We start from the raw sequence: 20,835 nt of genomic DNA, 5'->3' as shown, positions 1-20,835 counted from the left end.
TCTGACTTAGAGACCCGCCCCAGGAGGATAAGGACTGGCTGGCCCGGCGGGCTAGAGGGCCTCGGGGGAGCGTAGTGCCCCCTGGGCCGCAGGGGAAGGGGCCCTAGAGGCCTCCCCATCTCTACGGGCTTTAGGGGGGGAGGGGGAGGAACTGCATGGCCCCTAACTCCTGCAGGTAATCATATACACAGTTATAATTTGTTGTTCAGTCGTGTCCCACCCTTCTGTGACCCAAATTGAAGTTTTCTTGGCAAAGATGCTGGAAGGGTGTACCTTTACTTCTCCAGCTCGTTTTACAGATAAGGAAACTGAGGCAAACAGGGTTAAATGACTTGAACGGGATCATACAGCTAGTGAGTGTCTGAAGTTGGATTTGAATTCAGGAGCATGACTCTTCCTGACTCCAGACTCGGTATTCTATCACTGAGCCACCTAGCTACTCCTCTGTTATGGGAATGGTGTACATGTATGGGTATCTATCTATGCATATTTTTAAAATATATTCATCTGCCTGCTTACTAGTATTTAATTGGGAGTCCCCTAAGGCTTAGCCAGGAATATATTGGACTATCTAAATTACAGGGCCAAATTTACAGATGAGGAAATTTACTGAAATGATGATTGTTGCATGGAATTGGATGAAGCCTAGAGCCTTTCTTATCTGGACAGTCATCCTACCTTGGTCCATAATAGTAAGAATCAGCTCCAACTGGAAAACATTCCAGCAAGCCTCTCTGTAGCAGTTCTAAGACATGAAAGATAGCAGGATCAAAAAGGAGAAAGCAGAGTGCAAGGCATCAAAAGGCCAGATATGATCTCGAACGTGATATCCTAGGAACTCATTGTGCACTGGGTTCTCTTTCAATTCCCAAAGATCAATAGGAAATGGCCAACTCCTAAAGAGAAGGGAGCCCCCCCTTTTAGCAGGGATCTGGCAAAATCCAGAGCAAAGAGAACTACAACTGGAGCCACAAGACTTGGGTTTAAATCTCACCTCATTTATTATGTGTGACTTTGGTGAAGCCTCCTATGGATGGGTCTCTAACGTCCCTTCTAGCTCAGATTCATCAACTATATGACATGGTTTGGGTCTTAGAAAGCTGAGAATGGCATATGTTTCCTCCTAAGTTTAACTAGGTGGGAGCAGACCTGTAGAATGTTTAGAAGATCACATTTTTTCACCTTTTTCATCATTCTTTCCTCCAATGACAGTATCCAGCCACTTATCAGCATTGAACTACTCAGCTTCTGGTAGTTGAATCTAACTTGCAAGCAACTTCGACCTGGATTGAAGGCATGGGCAGACACAGAAATCAGCAAAGGTAACCTCCTGACTTACAGAGAAACAGGGCTTCAGGCACATTCTATGTCAGTGAGTCATCCTGGTCTAGTCTTCTGAAAAACATGATTTTCCATTACCTTTTAGTATATTTTTATCGGGAAGTCATATGTCTTATACCAATTTATCATCTTTTTGCTTATTTTCCAGAGGGAAAGAATAAGTTTTCTGGTCCTAGTCCCAAAAAACTGTTAATAGAGCTCTAGAAAGAGATAGCAGTAGAAAGAGATAGCAGTGTAGTGTGTGGGTAGAAAATTGGCCTTGGAGCCTAAATGAACTGAGTTCAGGGTTTACCTGTGACACTTACAGGATATGGGACACTCAGCAAGTCACTTAAATGAATCTGCTAGGCAATAAGACAATTAGTTGAGAAGATGCTGACCCTACATAGAGAGAGGGAGTTTTCTCTTCCAAGAATTACCTATATGGTGAAATCATTGGTCCAGTCCCTGTCCTTGTTAAGTAGAAAGCACTAAAATTAAGAATGACCAGAAGCAATATGATTTAATTTTTCTAAACCTCAGTTTTCTCTTGTATCTTTCATAAAGATTAATAAGTTGGCATGTCTAAAAAAATTTTTTTTTTAATTACCAGATGTCCAGCATTTCTGATCTTAGGTAGGCCATCTATATGATAGTCATCCAACAGGGAAAAGCTTTCCAGCTTGGTAGGACCTGTTAGAGTTTGTGTTCACTTAATAGAGGCTCTGAGAACCCAGCATGACTCACCTGCAGGCTAGGATGAGACAGTGGTACAGAATTTCAGTGAAAATTTGAATCTGGAATAAAGAGATAATATTAAGTTAGTTATTTGATGTTAGAGTGAAAAGAGCACAGGATTTGGAGTCAAGAAACCTGACTGTATCCCTAACTACTTAACTTTTTTTGGCAAGTCATTTGTCTCTGAGCTTCATTTTCCTTATCCACAGAACAGCAATAACAATGTATTATTTACATCACAAATGTGTCTTGAAGAAAACAATCTAATATTGATGTTTTTTAAATTTTATTGACATAGATTTCATTTTTGTTTCACCTACTTTTCTTAACAAATCCCTCCCCCCTGTGTTCAGAAAGCAAAAAAATTTTAAATAAGGGGAAAAACAGTTCAGCAAAGCTACGATATTGAGAAGACTGATATTATGTGTAGTATTCCAGGCCCAGAGCCCCATATCTTTGAAAAGAAAGGCTGAGGTGTTTTCCCACATCTCTTTCTTGGAGCTGCATTTGGTCATTATAATTTCCCAGTGTTTTGTTTCAGTTGTTTTGTTTCCATTTGTATTGTAATAATCATTATGTGTATTATTTTTTCTGTTTTGGCTTACTTTGTATCAATTCACTAGTCTTTCTTTCTGTGATTCTTTGTATTCATTTATCATTTTTCATAATATTCCATTACATTTCAAAATCACAGTTTGTTAAGCTCTTCTCCAGTCAACAGATGGCTGTTTCCTTTATTGCCACTCCAAAAAATATTACAAATATTTTGGTATAGAAGGAACCTTTCTTTTTGTCATTGATCTCTCTGGTCAATGTGTAAAGGAATTGGAGGAGGAGGCAGAGCTGGCAGGGTTAAAAGGGGAAGTGAATAGAATGCTGGGATGATCCATACTTGAATTCAAATCCAGTCTCTGATACTTATTAGCTATGTGACCTTTGGCAAGTCACTTAACCCTATTTGCCTCAGTTTCTTCTTCTGCCAAATAGGGATAATAACAACTACTTCCTGTGGTGGTTGTGAGGATCAGATGAAATATAATTGTAGAGCACTTAGCACAGTGCCTGATGCATAAGTTTTATACATACATATATATATATATATGCTTATGTATATAAATAATCAAATAACATTTTTATAACTTTCTTTGCATATTTCAAAATTGCTTTTCAGAGTGGCTAAACCTATTATATGCTCCAGTGCATTATAGTGTGCCATCTTTCCACAACCCTTTCTACATTGACTTTTCCTATCTTTTCTAATTTGCTGAATGTGAGATAAAATCTCAGTTGTTTCAATTTGCATTTCTCTTTTTAGTGACTTGAAACATTATTTTATATGGGAACGAGCTATTAATGGTTTACAATTCTTTTTAGAACAATTTGGTAGTATCTTTTGATCATTTATCTATTGGAAATATTTTTATTTTGAATATTTTAGTTGCATATACAGGGAGTCCCAAAAATCTTAGTGCAGTTTTAAGCTAAGCTACAAGACTTTTTGTTTATTTTTAGTTTTTTTTATTAAAAGGTTTTTATATTTCAAAACATATGCATGGAATAACGTGCATTCATTCAACATTAACCCTTGAAAAACCTTGTGTTCCAATTTTCTCCTCCCTCCCCTAGATGGCAAGTAGTCCAATATATGTTAAACATGGTAGAAATATGTCAAATCCAGCATATGCATATATATTTATACAATTGTATTGCTGCACAAGAAAAATCAAATCAAGCAAGAAAAAAAATTGAGAAAGGAAGTCAAATGCAAGCAAACAATAAAAAGAGTGAAAATACTATGTTGTGAACCACACACAGTTCCCACAGTCCTCTCTCTGGGTGTAGATGGCTTTCTTCATCACAAGATCATTGGAACTGGTCTGAATCATCTCATTGTTGAAGAGAACCACATCCATCAGAATTGAGCACTGTATAATCTTGTTGTACAACAAGACTTTTAAAGATGACTCTATGTCTTGGGTATCAGATCTTTGTCAGGGATATTTAATATAAAGCTTTTCCCCCAATCAATCACTTTTATTCCAGTTGTATTCATATTGTTTGTTTAGAAATTCTTTTCAATTTTCTGTAATTAAAATGATCTATTTTATCTTTTTATGGTTGTCTCTATACCTCATTAGACTTCACACATTAATCTATACTGTGAAAAGTTTCCAATATGGTGGTCCTCTATTCTTTTTATGCTGTGGTCTTTATGTCCACAGGTCATAGAGACCCATTTTTAATTTATTGTGAAATACGAAATAATATATTAGCCTAAAACAAATTTTTTAAAGTTTCTTCCAGTTTTCTTATTAATTCATGTTAAATAGAAATCCTCCAGATAATTTGGATTTATTAAACATCAGATTTTTGAGTTCATTTGTGGTTTGTTTCTGACTCTTTCTTATCTAATCTTCTCCTGATGTATTTTTCTACTTTTTTTAGCCAGTACCAAATAGTTTTTTATTGTTAGTGCTTTATATAATTTAAGGTCTGTTGGCAGGCCACAAACATATGTTAAGCACTTACTACTGTGCTAACTACTAGGGATACATAGGCAAAAGACAGTCCACTGCTTTCAAGGAGCTCACAGACTAATGGGGAAAATACAATATGCAAACAACTATGTCCAAATAAGCTAAATACAGGATAAATTGCAGCTCAATAAAAGGGAGGTCCTAGAAGTGAGAGATATTGGAAAAGACTGTAGAAAATATGATTTTAGCTGAAATTTGAAGGAAACCAGGTGGCAGAGATGAAAAGGGAGAGAATCCCAGACATGGGAGGATACCCACTAAAATGCCCAACATCAGGAAATACTAGGATCAAAGGGTATGGGGGAGGTGTAAGATATAATAAGAATGGAACTGGGGAATAAAGGAGAAGGTTATGAAGGACTGAGAACTCCAGAGAGAATTTTTTATTTATTTGATCTTGGAGATGATAGGGAGCCACTGGAAGTGGCTAAAGAAGTGATTTAGACAGACTTGCACTTTTGGAAGATAACTTTGGCAGAAGAATGGAGGATGGACTGAGAGAGATTTGAGGCAGAAGACCAACCAGAAGACTATTGAAATTATGCTGATGTAGGGTCAATGTCAGAAGAGCAAAAGGGAAGGTGTTAGGAAGGCACAATATTGCAAACAGGCTTTTTAAATAAATTGATATGAGAGGTGAGAGAGTAAGGTGCTGAGGTTGATACCTACATTGTGAGCTGGATGACTGGAAGGATGATGGTATCCTAAACAATAGTAGAAAAATTAGGAAAGGGCAATGGTTTAGAAGGCAGGGGTCCTCAAACTATGGCCTGCGTGCCAGATGCGGCAGCTGAGGACGTTTATCCCCCTCACCCAGGGCTATGAAGTTTCTTTATTTAAAGGCCCACAAAACAAAGTTTTTGTTTTTACTATAGTCCGGCCCTCCAACAGTCTGAGGGACAGTGAACTGGCCCCCTATTTAAAAAATTTGAGGACCCCTGGAGGGAAAAACAAAGAGTTCTGTTTTGTAGATGTTGCGTTTGAGTTGTCCAGTTAAGATGTCCAAAAGAAAGTTAAAGATGCAAAATTAAAGGTCATAATAGAGGTAAATTAGGGCTGGATAAGTAGATTTGAGAATCAACAGATATGATAAATAAATCCATAGGCGATGATGGGTTCACTAAATGAAATAGAGAAAGAACAGAATCCTGTGCAACACCCATAATTAGTGAGAATGTTATGGATAAAAATTCAATATAGGAAACTGAGAAGGATCAGTCAGATGGGTAAGCAGAGAAACAGGTAAGAAGGATCTCATGCAAACCTAGAGAGAAGAGAGAATATCAAGGAAAAGAGAGAGTATTGAAGTCAATCAACCGAGAGGTCAAAGAGAATGAGGATTGACCATAAGATTTGGCAATAAAGAGATTGTTAGTCACTTTGGAGAGAGCAGTTTAGTCCTACTTTCTTCATTGTTTCACTTGATATTATAGATATTTTGTAGTCAGTCAAAAAGCAATTATTTAGGGTTATAGTTTATGCCAGGCATTATGCTAATTGTTTGATACAAAGAAAGGCAAAACAATCATCACCCTCAAGAAACTCACATTCTGTGGAAGAAGCAACATGAAAATAACTAGCTACATTAAAAAATATATAGCCATAGAGGAGAAGGCAATAGCAGAATGTGAACTTCCTGCAAAAGATGATGCTTGAGCTGACTCATTGGAAGCAAGAGATTCTAAAGAACTGAGCAAGGGGAACAACAGCAAATGCAAAGATTCAGAGATAGGAGATAGAGAAAGGAAGTCAGTACTTAGGTGTAAGGGGAAATAAAATTCAGAAGAGTGGAAATATAGTAAGGAACTAGATTATGAAGTACTTTAAATGTTACACAGAAGACTTTATATTTGATCCTAGAAGTAATGAAGAGCCAGTAGAATATATCAGATGAGGAGAATAACAAGGTCAGACTTTAGGAAGGTCATTTTGGCAACTGTGTAGGACATGGATTAGAGTAAAGAAAGACTTAGGCTGAGCAACCAATTGGAAGGCTATGGCAATTTTGATTTTATGAGGTGCTGAGAATCCAAAGAGTGACTCTGTGAGAAGAAATAAAGGGACACATATGAAAGAGTTTTTGACAACCGACTGGACACAGAGTAAGTGAGGAGCTGAGGAGGTCCCAAGGTTTTGAGCCTGAGTGACTAAGAAAAAATGGTAGTGCCTAAAATATTAATAGGGAAGTTTAAGAAAAAAAGGAGGGGGATATTTTATACATGCTGAGCTTGATATGACTGCAAGATATCCATTTCAAGATATCTAGAAGACTTGGTGTGAGAGTTGAGACTATAGTCCAGTCTTAACACCACCTATCACTGTACAGATCTGGAGATCATCCTTTGAGAGATGGATTTTGTTCTGATTTTGTCTTGCTCTATAAAGAAGCCCCTTGGCAGTTTGGTATTGGGCTAAATCTGTAAGGTCATAGAAACAATGTCATCAGTTTTATTGTATCCGCCTGGATTTTTCACTAATGATTGTGACAACCTTCAAATCTTAAATTCCATAGAAGTGTTCATTATTTGCTAATCCCTAAATCAAGGGGTGATTTTAGGATTCGATAAAGGTCAAAACTCTTTAAAGAAAATATAAAGTATAGCACTGAAGTAAAATGATAGTAGAAAACATGACAGGGCAAGTTGTTGGGCTGGTCTTGGAGTGGTGATAACCAAAACTCAAGTTGTATTTCTGCACATTTAGTCACTGTGACCTTAGACAATTACCCAGCCTCTTAAAGATCCCCTGGAGACTCGAAGACTATTCCAGTGTGCAGCAGCTGCTGATCTGCATTGATAAGGTTTGTTCACTCCTTAGCAATAAAATCACAGGTAATATAGTGTTCCTATGGAGCCTGCATTTCTTCTTAGCTGCTTTCCATCCACAGCTTAAACTGCTGCTTTTCTACAGCTCCTAGGAAATTCCTCTGCTCTCTTTGGCCTCAGGTAGTTCCTCTCTGTCAAGCCATAATCATTTAATAAGCACTTAACCAGACACTGTATAAGTGCTAAGCATGCAAATACAACAATGAGAAAAATCTCTGTCTCCAAGTAATTTGTAATTTACTAGGAGGAATGGTATTCAAAGATAAGTACATGTGGGATATATGCAAAATAATTACACAGAAGAAAGCAACTCTGAAGCTGAGTCCCTGGAACAAAGAATTCCCAGGGGTGAAAGTAAACAGGGAGAGACTCCCTCCTCTGTCAGGAGAAAGAAGCTCAAAGGCCCTGAGAACAGTAAGTAAGCCATTCTGCCTAAAGGGAGAGGAATGAGTTTTCAGGCTAGAAAAAGACAGTTAAGCCAGTTTGTGAAGGACCTTAAATGCTGAACTCAGAAGTTCACTTTTTTCCTAAAAGCAATGGAAATCCAATAATGCTTGTGGAGCAGAAAAGTGGCATAGGCAGACCTGTGCTTTAGGAACATCAGTTTGGCAGCTGTGTGGAACATAAGATTACAAAAGGCAGCCAGCATTGAGGAAGCCATTATAACAATCCTGGCTAGAGATGAGGATGAACTAAACCACAGTAGTGACATATTAGTAGAGAAAAGGAAAAAGATGAAAAGATGTCATGGAGATAGAAATGATGAATAAGTGGAATGAGGAAGAGTAATGAGTTGAAGAAAACTGATTCCAAGATTGTGAACTTAAATGGCAGGAAAGATGGTAGGTAGCACCTTCAACAGAAATAGAGAAATTCAGAAGAGGGGCTGGTTTGAGGAAAAAGGTGATGAATTCTGTTGGATGTTGGAGATACCTACATCTCCAAATGCCCAGTAGGCTGTTGGTAATGTGGGATAGGAGGTCAAAAGGGAGACTATGGCTAAACATACAAGCATTGACTTTCAAAGTTGCTAAAGATGAACTGCTAGGCTTGGAGTTAGGACAACCTGAGTTTAAATCCTATCTCATACACTATGCATTTGCCACTTGTTAATGTGAATCAAATAAGAAAATGCTATATAAATACTGTTGTTGTTTATAGATGAGTGAGATCTATATATCTATACACAAAAATAGTCATTGAACTATAAAGTCACCCAAGAAGGGAAATATGTTAAAAAAAAAAAAAAAAAAAATACCAATAGGGCCCAAGACAGAGCTTTGACTGATGAACCACAGTTAGTGAGTATGAAATAAATGATGATTTATTTAAAGTAAATAAAAAGGAGCAGGTCACACAGAATAACTAAGAGATAATAGAATTAAAAAAACCAAGAGAGGTAAAAGTGTTGTCAAGAAATCAGGAAAGACAAAGGAGAAGAAAATGGTATCAGATTTGGCGATGGAGATCTTTTAATTTTTGGAGTAGATTCCACTGAATGATGATGGGGGAAGAGGAAGCTCTTCTCCCAGCAAACAATGGTAATTATCAATAATTGAGAGAGTGGGAAAAGAGTGGTGCTATGGGAAGCTTAAAAAGAGAAAACTGAAAGTGCAGTACTGAGCTGGTGCAGGTCCTAGGTAAGAGAACAAAGTGGAGCCAGAGTAAGGATAATAGCTTGTGAGAGAGTACTGAGAGGGAATGAGGTGAGAACAAAACCAAGGTGTGAGGCATAAGGTAGCTCTGTGTGAATGAAAGAATTTCTGTTCATAGAAGTGGAAATTGTGTGGTTAATGGCTAGCTGAAGGGATTGACTATGAATTAAGAGTGCCACTGTAAATCTTGGTAATTGAGATAGAAGAATTGTGAAGCTAGAGTATTTGAGGGAAATTGATGTGCATTTTGAAATACCCCAGTAAAAGGGCAGGATTAGAGGTGGAAGGGGATTCTGTGAAAACAAGTACTGTTGTACTTGGGGAAAAGGAGGGAGAATGACTTGGTGTTGATAAGATAATTGCCACCCAAATCTGGATTGGGTGATATATTTGGATAGAGTTAGCCTTGATGGAGCTGCAGATAGAGAAGTTACCAAGGAATGACAGCAGAGAGAAATTTTGGAAGTAGTTAACTTCCAGGACAGTAAAGCGAAGCTTCTTAAACTGTGGGTTTCAATTGTAGCCGGCTGGAACACAGGAGAAGTATACTTGAAACAAAGTGTTAACTTAGTGGAATTGATGAGATGATGATTCTCTAGTTCAAATACTTAGTATGGTGATGTAATGGTTCTCTAAATTCACACATAATCAGTATGCTGTAATGATAATAATATAATATATAAGAGATAAAAAGGACCGGAAGATAGACTTTCTATCTATGTATGACCAGCCTCATGGTGGCTCTCCTGCCTCCTTCACTCCTCCACTAAGACCAAGGACTCGGGCTGATCCTGAGGCCCTCCAGAAAGCTAGTCCAGACTTTACATTTGGTGCCCAAATGAGGGCTCTTGGTGAGGTTCTGTACAAATCAGCTCAATTTTAATCAGAAATGTAGGGTCTTGCAAAGCAGGACACACTCAACTCCATATGGATTCTCATAACTGAATATGGAAGTCACAAAATTATGATTTATCAGTAAATGTTTGATTTGCATATTTATTTTAAATACCCAGAATCACGCAAAAATTTCTCTGGTAAAAAAGGGGGTCAAGAGTGAAAAAAGTTTAAGAAGCCCTGTTTAAAAGGAGGGTCAAGGGCACATTGTCTTTCAGAGGAAGGTAAGTCTCCATGAGTATTAAAGATGTAAAATATATGATTATATGTTCATATGTATATACAGACACACACATATATAAAATATATGGGGATGGGGTATTTATAAAAAGATATATACATACACTAGATACAATATATGCATTATAAATTGTAGTTAGTTATTGGTTGTCTTTTGTTCTCAAAGATGAACACAATGACATTTCTATATTAGAGTCAGGTTAGTATGTCTGATTATTGCTGATCAGAATGCTCTGCTACAGGTTGATCACAAGTAATTCTTATGAACATTTGGGGTGGACTCTCAAACTTTGCACATCTTACATTCTGAACTAATTCAATTCTGCTTTGCTCATAGTGCACAACAGCACCTTCTCTGATGAGGGCATACCATGGGCAGACATGCCATTGTCTCCCATGTCATACAATCAACTCTAGAGTTCTTAAAAGAAATCTTGAAAGTCCTTCTATCTATCACTTTTTCTGAGCATTCTGTGAACCCTTATCCTGTGTGAGTTCTCCATAAAATACTTTTTTGGCAAGTGTATTCTTGATATTCAGACATTGTGATCAGTCCAACAGGGTTGTGCTCTCTGCAGTAGAGTTGGAGTGCTTACCAGTTTAATTCAAGAAAGGACCTCAGTGTCTGGTATCTCATCCTGCCAGGTGATCTTCAGAATCTTCCTAAGACAATTTAAAAAGAAGCCATTCAGTTTCTTGGCATAGTGTTGATATACCGTCCAGGTTTCCCGACACACAACAATGAGGTCAGCACAAACAGCTCTGTAGACCTTCAGTTTGGTAGTCAATCTAATACCTCTCCTCTCCCATACTTTCCTTCAGCCTTCCAAACAATGAGCTAGCTCTGCCAATGATTGTGTCAACCTCATTATCATGTATTCATCCCTGGAACGTATATTGCCAAGGTAAGTGAACTGAATCCACAGCATTCAGACTTCTCCATTTACTGTAACTGATAATTCCACATAGAGATGCTGTGGCGTGAGCTGATGGAACACGTGTGTTTTCTTGATGTTGATTTTAGGCCAAAATTAGCACAAACAACAGAGAATCAATCCATACTTTGTTGCATCTCTGTTTTGGAGGCTACATTGAGTACACAACATCTGCCAACAAAAAATCATGCACCAACACTCCCTCCACCTTAGTTTTGGCTTATAATCTTTTCAAGTTGAAGAATTTACCATCAATGTGATAGCTGACCTTGATGTTATATTTGTCCTCATTGAAGACATCAAAATATCATGCTAAAAAACATGAGAGCAAGCACACAGCCTTGTTTCACTCCATTGGTGACTGGGAAAGTGGAAGAGCATTGTCCATTGTCCAGAAACCTGGGCAAGTATGTCATCATGAAATGCATTTACTATACTAATGAACTTCTCTGACCAACCTCTGAGTGGAGGATGTGGTCAGGGAAAACTAGTATGTCTGAAATGAGGGCTGCCAAATCCTTTACAGGGCCAATTTGGTGTTCACCTGATCTAATTAACTCTTACCTATGGCTCTAAGAAACTGTAGCATGCCCAGCATCTCAATAAATCATTTCAGCAGACAGGCTAAATGAGGTTGAGAGTAACCAAGGAGTCTCAAACCCTACAGTAATGTGAAGGCTTCCAGAATGAACAAATAACAGTTTGTTCCAATGGCCATGAAGGCAAGTGAAGCAGGTGCTGTGGAGTGCCTAGAGTTTGGTTAGATGTAGAAAACACCAAGATTATCTTTTGCAACTTGATTCTTGACTCTGTCCTACCACTGGAAGAGAGCATAAATAAAGCCTGATGACTTTGTGCAGCAATGCCTCATCTAAATCCAATTTACACAAGATTCAAAAAACAACACCATACCATTTCTACCAATCTTAAAGTCCTGTGATGATGGGCAAGTGATGAAATAGTAGGTACAGAAATACTGGGAGTTGTAGTTTGAAACCTTGCACACAGGAAGCTCAGGCCATAAAGTCATCATTACACTGAAAGCAGCAGTGGGATTTAGCAGCCCCCAGGTGTCTTGAGAAGCTTTCTAAATGTTAAAGCTTTGTTATCAGTCACTGTAGGGCAGTTTTGATACATTTTTTCTTGGAACAACCTAAGAAGATTGAGAAGACCTCTTTATATGGCTATAAAAGTTATAAAACTTAGTTTTCTTAAACAAACACATTCCAAGCCTGAGGGCAATATTTTCTCCAAAACATATTTTCTTGATGTGACTATTCTCTATACCAGAACAAATTGTTCTTGTAAGTTTCTGGAACCAAAAAATCATCCCTTGGTAGCTAACCTGATTCCAAGTTTAGCTAGACTAAGTCTTGGCAAGAACACTTTTCCCAGGTCTATAATAATAATCATTCAGACTGGATAGGATCTGACAGAGATATTGATATTGAAAGGACAGAGGTCCTTTCTTGAACCAAACTAGTAAGCACTCCAACTCTACTGCAGAGAGCACAACCCTATTGGACTGACCACAATGTCTGAATGTCAATAGCAGAGCCTTCGAGAATTCAGAGTTATAACAATACCAAAGGACCAGTAATGAAACATGCTACCCACTTCTTCACAGAGGAATGACAGACTTCAGATGCAGAATGAGACACCTTTTTACACTGACCAATGTGGACATTTGTTTTGATTGACTATGCTTATTTACCAAAAAGGTTTGGTTTTTTTTTTGGTTTAAGGGAGAGGACAGAATAAAAGGGGAGAAGGGATTAACAACAGAATTCTTAAACAAAAATAGAAAAGAATTGAAGGAATCACCATCAAGCAGGATAGATTTTAAAAGTTATATCTTGAACTTATTTTGAAAAACAAGCTGTATCTCCTAATAAGAGATTCCCATTTCTGTTCTACATTGTAGATGGAAATGCTCATTTTATTTGGGTGTTTTTTGTTTGTTTGTTTGTTTTTGCTGAGGCAATTGGGGTTAAGTGACTTGCCCAGGGTCACACAACCAGGAAATATTAAGGGTCTGAAGGTAGATTTGAACTCAGACCCTCCTGACTTCAGGGCTGATGTTCTATACACTGCACTATCTAGATGCCCCATTTTATTTGGTTTTAAATAAAATTTTAAAAAGAAAAACAGTCCAGGGTCATTTCCATGCTACAATGACTTGTCAAGAAGACATCTTTAAAAATTAAATTTAAAATAACTTGTTATACAATGAAATCTTTTTATTTTTAACCATTTTGGTTGAAAATCTTTGAAGAACATATCACACACTCTTTGCCTCTGGGTTTTTTTTTTTTTTTTTTTTTTGATTGGTTGATTTTTTGATGAGGTAGTTGGAGTTAAGTGACTTGCCCAGGGACACAAAGCTAGTAAATGTCTGAGGCTAGATTTAAATGCAGGTCTTCCTGATTTGGGGGCTGGTGCTCTATCCACTGCAGCATCTAGTTGCCCCCCTTATTCTTCGCTTTTGTAAAGCAAATATACCAAACATAATTTAACCTCTTCTCAATGACTCAAGATCTGGTTATAAACATAAATTATCACACTTTACTGATAGAAAACCAAAAAAAAAAAAAAAAAAGCCCTTATTTAAATGTGTAGAATTTTTTGCTGATACATTCATTTTATGGTCCCAAACCATGATGCTTTTTAAAGTTTAAAAGCCTGTTTTTTCTGGTCCTGGTCAATGGACTATATAATTTGTCTGATAACAAGACCTCCTAAATTCAAAACAGCCAATCATCAGGCTTTTTGCTCAGTGATTTTTAGTCACAGCTATTCTCAAGGATTATTTAATAAGTTACATAATGAGAAACTTTAAAAAAAAAAAAAAGATATAGAAGGGCAGCTAGTTGGTGTAATGGATACAGTACCAGCCTTGAAGTCAGAAGGACCTGAGTTCAAATTTGACCTCAGATACTTAACACTTCCTGGCTGTGTGACCCTGGGCAAATCACTTAACCCCAATTGCCTCAGCATAAAAAAAAAGTTATTGAGAGGTCTTAGTCTATATTTGTCAAGGTAGAAGCCATGGTAATTTGCAGATCTTTGAAATATTGAAGTGTCTCCATTTTAACATATTTTTTGCCTTCTTATCAGCTTTTTTTCTAACTGTGTTAGCAGAATGTCTGACTCTTGTAGTTCTCTCCCTTGCTACTTTCAATTTGTTATAGGTTTATAAACCTAGTAATCATTCAGTCAATTCAATTTGTTATAGAGTTATAAATGTGGTAATTATTCAGTCAACAAGTATTTATTGAAAATTTACTCTTTGCCAGAGATACAAAGAAAAGACAAAAATAATCTCTGTCCTCAGATATCTTAAATTCTAATATAGATATGTTCATAAACAGGTTTATATAAGATACAGCATACAAAAAAGGTAACTGGATAAATCCTGCAACTAGAGGAGATAAGACCTAAAGAAGGTATAGTTGAGTTGAGCCTGAGGAAGCCAAAGATACTAACAAGCTGAAGAAGAAAGAATATGGAGAGACTATCAGTGCAAAGACATGGAGACAGAAGCTGATGAGGAATGGTAATAGTCCATTATGACTAAGTGTATAGTAATAAGGCTGGAAAGATAGGAAAGGAAGTACATTAAATGTCGATGTAGGAAGCCACTGGAGTTTATTAAGCAGGAAAATAGAATGGTCAAACGTACACTTTACAAAAATCACTTTTCCAACTGAGTAGAAGCTTGAAGCTGTTAGATCAATTAGAAACTTATTGCAATAGTGCAGACAAGATGTAATGAGGTCCTGAACTAGGGTGATGGCTATGCGAGTGGAGTGAAAAGGAATATACATAAGAGATGCTGTAAGGATAACAAAAAACAAAAGCTAATTTAAAGAAGTAGGAAGATATTCTCAGAGATGCTGTAAAGATAACAACAAAAGCTAATTTAAAGAAGTAGGAAGATAAGCAGCATCATATGTGATTTTTCACCAGGTATATGTTTCTACTTCTAATAATGTTACATTTTTGCTATTCCTCACTAAAGTACTCTTCATTGATCCTGTGGTGGAGATTGCCAATGTTGTATAATTTCTAAAAGGGCCCATCATTCAAAAAAGACTTTTAAGTCATAGTCTGGTGATAAACTTTCAATCTGTGATTGAAGAACAGCGGACCTCCAGTTCAGAAAGCCTCATTGCTGGAAGGTAACCATCACTAATAGACCACTAGTTGACTAAAATGTAGAGTGATACTATGGTTTGCATAGATAAAGAAACTGTTCATAACAATCCTACATGGTCTTTTGAAGTTTTGGGAAACTACAAAGGGCTATAGTTGAAAAAATATAGTTCTTCATGTTACCTCAAAACAAACCCATTGGGTGGATAAGATGGGACTTTTCCAGCTTTTCTAGATCATAATTTAATTAGATCCTAGTTTGGCTGTTTTTCAGCATGTAAGCTAGACTATTCTCAGAACTATGTGAAGAGAAGGTGGAGTTAACACAGGACAGGCCAAGGCTAGTGAAAAAGGAATTGCTGCGTCAGGATCTGTAGAGGTGTTTCCCCAGCTCTAGTCTGGCTTGTTCTGAAATCCTGTGAAAACTGGCATGGAAATAACAATGGAATTTTCCCAACTGAAGATTCCTAATAATGATGCCTATTCCTTTCTGCTGTGGAGATTCCCAGAGCAGCCATATCCTGTAGGTGATAAAAGTAGTTTAGAATCACCAAGTTGAGTTCACTTCTTAATAAGTTCAGAACCTATGCTCTAAGGGTCCCAGCACTTTGGTGTTTCTCAGTAATGGGAGAGACTCTAGAAGATAAAGAGGAGACCACACTTCTCAAGTGTGAGCTTAAGATTTGGTCCAAAGTCCATCCCTCTTTGCTTATCTGAGCATTAAAGGTATAAGTAGGGAAGTAAGAAATCCAGGTGCCAACAATGTAAGATTTTGGCCTACTTTAGTTTTACCAAATGTATTCACCAAGGCAAAAAAAAGTAGAATTGTCTCTCTCCTTTCCACATACTCCTGGTAGTTACCTGTGATTTTTCCCTTCTAGATTGCCTTTAAACTAACTTTTTTTTCTTCTAAATAATGTATTCCAATTACATGTAAATATAGTTTTCAAGATTCATTTTTGTAAGATTTTGAGTTCCAAATTTTTCTCTCCCTCCCCAACTTCCTTTCTCCTCAAGACAATAAGCAATATGATGTTATACATTTAGTTATTTTAAACACATTTATGTATTTGTCATGTTGTGAAATAAAAATTCAGGACAAAAAAAGGAAAAACCATGAGAAAGAAAAGATAAAACAATAAAAAAAAAAAAAAAGGTGAAAAGGTGAAAATAGTATTCTTTGATCCTCAGTCTTAATAGTTCTTTCTCTAGATGAGGGAGGATAGCACTTTCTAATCGAAATCTGATGGAATTGTCTTGAATCACTGAATTGCTGAGAAGAGTGAAGTCTTATCATAGTTGATCATCACCACATAATCTTGGTTTTAAAATATTCTCCTGGTTCTGCTGACTTCATTCAGCATTAGTTCATGTAAGTCTTTCCATCAAGTTTTCCTATATACTGATCATAAACAGAGGTGGAAAAGGACCTTAGACATCTAGTTCCCTCATTTCACAATTAGGGAAGGTGAAGCCAAGAGAAAAGGAAGTGATGTATCCAAGGCCACAAAGCTAATTTTAACCTAATTCTGAGACACTGAAAAACGCAAATTAGGTGAAACTGGTAGAATGGTGTTGAGTATACTTGCAATAGACTCAAAGAGTAATTCTTGATTTCTTTTTGTTTTTCTTCCTGAGGCAATTGGGGTTAAGTGACTTACCCAGGATCACACAGGTAGAGGAGGTATTAGGTGTCTGAGATCACATTTGAACTCAGGTTCTCCTGACTTCAGGGTTGGTACTCTATCCACTACACCACCTAGCTGCCCCTCAAAGAATAATTCTTGATGGTTCAGTGTTAGCTAGGAATGAATTCTCCAGTGAAGTGCCCCAGGAAATCTGTTCTTGGCCTCCCTTTTTACATTTTTAATGTTTTTATTTTTCATTTTTATAAATTACCTCCCCCAAGTTCCCCCCACTATGAGCAGTAAAAAGAAAATTAAAAAAAAACAAATATACATAATCCAATAAACATTCCTATATTAGTCATGTCCAAAAATGTAGATCTTGGCAAGAAAAAATGTTTTATTCTACATTTCAAGTCTATCTCCTTAGTATCCTTAGTAGCAAGAGGTGAGTAGCATGTTTCATCTTCAGTTCTCTGGAATCATGGTTTATCATTGCATCAATGAGAGTTCTAAAGTCTTTCAAAATTGTTGTTTTTTTCCCCTTAATTTAATCATCTTATAAATTGTTCATGTACTTTCTCATTTCATTCTACCTAAGTTCATAGAGGTCTTCTGTTTTTTCTGAAGTTATTCCATCATTTCTTATAATACAGTAATATTCCATTGTCATCTTGTATTATTTCAATATGTATTTAGCCATTCTCAGTAAAGGGGTGTGATTATGTTATGAAAAAACTACTGGAAATATTTTGGTACATATAAATAAGTCCTTTCTTTCCTTATCTTTTCCTAGTAGTAGTAATGCTAAATCATAGCTATGGACAGTTTGTTTTAAATTCTCATCAGTGACTTGGCTTATGTAGTTTACAAATGACACAAATATGAAAGATAAAACTAGCACACTGCAAGATCCAAAAAGATTTTGATAGACCAAAGCATTAGGCTGCATCTATGACCAACTAAGTTAGAAGTTATAGAAATGCTGCAAATATAGACATGAAATTAAGAAAACATTTCTAATAACTGGAGGTATCCCTAAGTAGAACTAGCTTTGTGAGCTGATGGTTTCCCCTGACTGACTTTCAGGCAGAGAATGTGGATGATTACTTGTTTGATATTTGATTGCTTGTTTTTCAGCATGAGTTGGAGTAGATGACCACTGGGATTCTGTGATTCTAGAATGGACAGTGAGTTTACAGTTGGAAAAACTAGATTCAAATTCAAACTCTACTACTTTACTACCCGTATGAATCACTGGCACATCACTTAACCAGTTCTCTGTTTCCATATGTGAGTTTGTCAAACAAGAAGAAGTTCCCTTCCTAATTTGAAGATGAAAAAAAAGTTCTCTTGTACTTTAAAAGTCATAGATCTTTTAATTGTTTGGAAGTGATCCTGAGTTCTTAAAGGTTATTCCAGCGGAACAGAAGCTCTAGCAGGTCCTACCAGGGAGGAAAGGCTTCTACCAGGTCATGAAATTTTTAAATTGAGCATTTAAGAAAATTGTCAACATTAGAAGGGGTTGCAAATCTTCTTGGTCATGCTTATTTTGAATGATTAAATTCATTTCATAGAATTGTTTGAGGCTGTCTTTTAGATTAGTTTACCCAGATTACATCAAACCTTTCCTTCTAGTTCAATATAAAAATACCTGGGTTCCATCCTTCATACATGAATGCTGCTAGGTGATAAGGTATGGGGGTAAAGGACATTATAAAGAGTAGGGTCTCCAGGAAACTATAGGGTCTGATTTCACCCCTGCCTCTGATGTCACAGGCAAAGGGGCATCAGGAATTGACTAAAAGGACCCAGTTGAATATAACATGAAACTTCAAGTTGATAGCATGTAAGATTTGACATAAGGAAGATTCAGGATTCCAGAAAAGAAGTGGCAGAGAGAAGAAGGGGTGTCAGCCAGGAAGAAGAGGGATTTCCAAAGCAGAGGCAAACTCATATAGTCTTAGGAATCTCAAAAAGAACCAAAAACACTAGATTTGTTTCATTCTATCACAGAGACCCAGAAGTTTTCAAGAAAGAAAATCTAAGAAATGAACCAGTAATAAAATCCCTAGTTGTATACACACAGCTGCAAAGCATGAGTAATAAAAGATCCTAATTCAAGGAGGCAAATTTGACTTCATAGGTATTACTGAAACTTGGTAGAATGAGAGCCATGACTCATGGTTTATGCAAATACACAGACTGATAGGAATATGAAACCTCAATCAGACTTAGAATCACTAAATCAGGGCACTGACACTGGGGTACCCCAGATTGAGCACTGTATTCCAAATAAATAAGTACGTAAGAGAAAGAAACAGCCTAGCATTTTAAGAAAATATTTTCATGAGGAAATTAGCAACCAAAGGAGAGAAGCAAAGTGAAGAGCATTTAAGTGAAAAGCATTGGGGGGAAGAATCAACATAGAGACCACTTCACTAGAGAAAGAAGAAAAAGGCAGTATTCAAGATATAGCAATGATGGGGGCATTCATTAACCCAGCTACTAAAGTTTATTCTCTGCCAAAAGCAAAACAGCTAATTATGTCTTGCTTTGCCTTAAAATCTTTCTTCAAAAGGTACAGCATCTAACAGCAGACTAGAAGATTCTATTCTGGAACTAATCATCAAGGAAGAACAGATGGTTATGATAAAAATAATGAGACCGTTAGGGTAAATGTCAACATTCAACTTTAGAATTTGTAGTAGAGAAGAAAGCTGAACATAGACATGCATTCTAGAATTTGGAAGGGCAGATTTCAAAGTTCAGAGACAGGATAAATACATGTTACAACCCCATTTTCCCAATCATTTTCCCCCTTCAAGCAGTACCCCCCGAGATTCATTTGGGACAACGGGACGAAGGTCTCATCTTCTGTATTGCTTCAAGCTGAATACAGTTTGAAGGGTCGTAGAACTAGCTGTCACTATGTTCAGTGGGGGTTCAGGCCAGGAGGGGAAGTGTGAGATCTGAAGATAGCAGCTATTCAGGCCAGGAGATGTAGAGTATCCCATGATTTTAGGTTGAAGGAGTAGTTAGAAGTTCACTTAGAGCCTGGAGAAAACAAATCTCAGGAGCAGATTAAAAGTGAGGTGGCATCCATGGTGGAGATGATGATGTTTGGGAATGGGAATGGAGCCTTTGCAAATAGTGCATCGGGTTCCATCTGTGGGCTGCCCTGAGAATGCTGATGGCTCACCCGGCAATCCTGAATGACCCTGCTGCCCATGGAATTCCCTAGCTGAAAGGCTAAGAAGGAGTTAACTACTAGCAGGGACTATAGAATGACATCAATAAAAGCTGGAGAGAAGATGCTAAGAGCAAAGTTCTCATCCTTGGAGTGAGAAAAAATTACATAGAAGAGTGAGAGTGAGAGAAAAGAGGACACAGGTGAATCTCCCTTGTGGTGTTCTTTACAAAATAGGACTGAAACCTCTCTGGGTCTATGGACAGCCTATAGTGGCTGTCGAAATTCTCCTGCATATTTAATAGGAGAATTCTTTGCTGTCAAAAGCCCTCTTTCTTTCCATATAGCCCCATGAGCATGCAAAATATGAAAAGTATATTTGGAGTCAGTATAGATGTTCACTCTCATTCCCTTCCCCAGTTCCAAAGCTCTGGTTAGGGCAATGAGTTAGGCTTTCTGGGCAGAAGCCCCAGGGAAAGTAGCTTAGCCTCCAGAGTGCTATTCAGAGTCAAAAGAATATCCTGCCTTTCTTTCCCTGTTTTCAAGAAAGCTCCACCCATCTGTAAACCATTCACCATCTGTATTGTCAAGAGGAATGTCCCTTAAGTCAGGTTGGCTGGAGTAGACAGAATCTAAAGCTTCCTAACAATTATGAGTGATGTTTCCTGACTGAATGGTGTCAGGGAGTAAAGTGGCAGAATTTAGGGTATGGCACACCCGG

At 37.3% G+C, this 20,835-nt stretch overlaps 1 protein-coding gene across 2 annotated transcripts in view; it reads left to right on the top strand.

The window, feature by feature from the left end:
• Positions 1–20,835, top strand: part of DNAJB1 (DnaJ heat shock protein family (Hsp40) member B1) — a 39,733-nt gene that overhangs the window by 122 nt on the left and 18,776 nt on the right. For both annotated transcript variants that reach the window (XM_031947708.1, XM_031947709.1), the window contains exon 2: positions 1,213–1,322. The gene's annotated coding sequence lies outside the window, so the exon portion shown is untranslated. The remainder of the gene's footprint in view (positions 1–1,212; positions 1,323–20,835) is intronic.

The sequence above is a fragment of the Sarcophilus harrisii genome, chromosome 1 (assembly GCF_902635505.1).
Source record: "Sarcophilus harrisii chromosome 1, mSarHar1.11, whole genome shotgun sequence".
Taxonomy (NCBI): domain Eukaryota; kingdom Metazoa; phylum Chordata; class Mammalia; order Dasyuromorphia; family Dasyuridae; genus Sarcophilus; species Sarcophilus harrisii.
This window is presented reverse-complemented; position numbering and strand designations above follow the sequence as displayed.